Below are 3,062 nucleotides of genomic sequence, written 5' to 3' on the forward strand. Positions count from 1 at the left end.
AATAGACTCAAATTTCCTTCACTTCTCCCATTTCCAGTGTTGTTTTTACTTTTTTCTCATACATAACGGACACATGTCAATAAGTATTGCAAACTAATGATAATGATGATGATGATGATGATGATGATGATGATGATGATGATGATGATGATGATGATGATGATGATGATGATGATGATGATGATGATGATGATGATGATAATAATAATAATAATAATAATAATAATAATAATAATGATAATAATAATAATAAAGAAAAGAAAGGAAAAGAAAAAATATATATACTTATATATATATATATATTATATATATATATATATTATATATTATATATATATATATATATATTATATATATATATACAACAATACTTATCTTCATTAGGGTGATGTTAGCTTTCTTATGAGTTTACTTTCTATATTCAATATAATGATACTCTTATATCTTTCGCTATCTACTGCCTATTCCGTCGCTTGTCACTATCTCCCTCTATAGTCGATTTCGTGCCTAGCTCTTCGTCGGCTTCGTCTCGCTCTATCGTCCGCTTCCGTCCCTCGCCTCTTCCGTCGCTTGTGCCTCGCTCTATTCCTGCTTCGTACCCTCCACCATTTCCGTCCTTCGTGCCCCCCCTCTTCCGTCGCGCCTTCCGTGCCCTCGCCGACCCCATTCCGAGAGGGACGCGCGCCACAGGACAGAAACCACTGCCTTCAGGAGTCTTGAATTTGGGGGAGATTATCCTGTCCGCTTTTCCCCCATCCATCATCGAGGGTAAAATTTTTCTGGTGCCGGTTTTGATGGCTAGCAGCTGACAGGTAGACTGGAGAGCTGTACCGTCCACAACGAATGGGGGAAATGTGTAATATACATAATTACGAAATTACAAGCCATAGAAGAAAATAAAGAAATTAAATTGAAATTCAGTTCTATGATTCTTAAACTATTAATTAAAGATTTATATAATGATATCTATTGCTGTCTATCAAGGTTCCTGAGCGTGACAGTCTTTACACTACGGAAGGCAGTACAGTAAGACAGAATTGAATATGTTTGGACGATAACTTCTGAAACTATTTATTATATGTTTGTATCGATCTAATAAAGGTGATTTGAAAAGTTCAGTTTTGACCGTTTCATTATTATTATGATTATTACAGTTATTATCATCATCATTTTCATCACTGTAAGCATTATCATCATCATCGTTATTATAATCCCCATTACTTTACATCCTCAAACGCATAAAGTTCCGCGGAAAATGCAATACAGAACAACAATACCGATAATACTGTTGCAAATTATCAACATGTGTCGAGTGTATCTCTTAGCTTATAAATACTTCTTCCTTCTCAGGCATTTCTCTCCTGCATTTGTCACAACGAGTTCCTCTGTTAATATCCCTTGCTTTATTAACATTTCTGGTTCCCGTTGAAATCACTGAGGTTTGTTACTTTAAAAGATGTATTTGCTTTGCGATGACCAAGTCTCATTGTTGGATTTGTATATCATTGGCGTTGAGGTAGTTTATCTTTAGTTTATTTTGTTCATGTATACAATGTTATTTTGTAAATGATAATAATGGAAACCTGTGTAGTAATATCGTAGCTTCCCCTGAAATTTTATTATATCATGGTCTCCCCTGAAAATCGCCTAGTCAGGAATTTCTGATTTATTTTCATTTCTTTCTTATACAATAAATACCATTGATATGTGTGGTTTGTAAAATATATTATGTTTTTTTATGTTCAATTATCAAGTGTTTTGTTTATTCGCATAGTTATATTGTCAAAAGACGCTTTAGCCACGTCTCTATAATAAAAACAAACCGCCACGTGGTGTATATATGTGTGTATGTATATATATATATATATATATATATATATATATATATATATTATATATATATATATATATATATACTAATATCAGGTTGAAGGAAAGATACGATAGAATGGACATATTGGGTTGTAAAAATGTACAAACAGTGGATCGTGATAAAAAAAAAAAAAATTGAAGAACCCTAGTCCCCACCTTTTATGTCCCTCCCCCCCGTTGATCTGTGGTTGGACAGTTAACCCCCAAGTGTGTTTCACCTTTTCCACTATGTCTTCAAATAACTTTCCCCATCCCCCACCCAAGCCGAATCCTACTGTGAACAACCAGAAAGGTAAAGACGACATTATGATTATAATGATATGAAAAAAAAGGATGTTACGACAACAAGAGAAATGATAGTGGGGTGACATTGGGAACGTTAAGTTTATGTTATCAATGATGGTGATGGTGATGTTAACAACAACAGTGATAATGATAACGGTATCAGTGATAATAACAATAATAGTGACAATAACGATGATAGAAGTAATGACAATTATAATGATGGTAATGACAATGATAATGATAGGAGTAATGTTGATAATGATAAAAAAAAATTATAGTGATAACGAATTGTAAAATTTTACATTGTTAAAAATAATTCTGTTAAAAACATTAGTAGCAATATAATTATTGTAACTGTAATGATAACATTAATGATAAAAATAATTAGAATAATGACGATATTCATAATAATGATGATACTAATAATGAATAAGCGAGATAGTAGTAGTGATAAAAATAATGGTATTTAGAGAAATGGTTATGATGACAAAAATGTCCATAATAAAAAGATAAACATATTACCACATAAGGAGCCGTTGCTATTTAAAAAAAATACAATAATAATATCAATAAAATAATAGGTCTTTTTAGCAACGCGCAGCAGGTCCCACCTCACAATAATGATACTAATGTTTCGCAAAAGCACTGTAGGTGCCTTGATACCACACTTTTGCTCTTCTCAAAGATAGATAATCCTTTATCCATGAGATTAGCTTCCCCTAAAGCTGTTAATTCATGGAGGACTGCACTAGGAGAGGTTCTGTCGAATGCTCCATTCAAATCTGTGAAATAAGAAGACGGTGCATTACTTCCATATAGGTACTGTAGTAAACATATTTGTGTGTTGTGTGTGTGGTGTGTGTGTGTGTGTGTGTGTGTGTGTGGTGTGTGTGTGTGTGTGTGTG

Source organism: Penaeus monodon, chromosome 35, assembly GCF_015228065.2.
Source record: "Penaeus monodon isolate SGIC_2016 chromosome 35, NSTDA_Pmon_1, whole genome shotgun sequence".
Taxonomy (NCBI): domain Eukaryota; kingdom Metazoa; phylum Arthropoda; class Malacostraca; order Decapoda; family Penaeidae; genus Penaeus; species Penaeus monodon.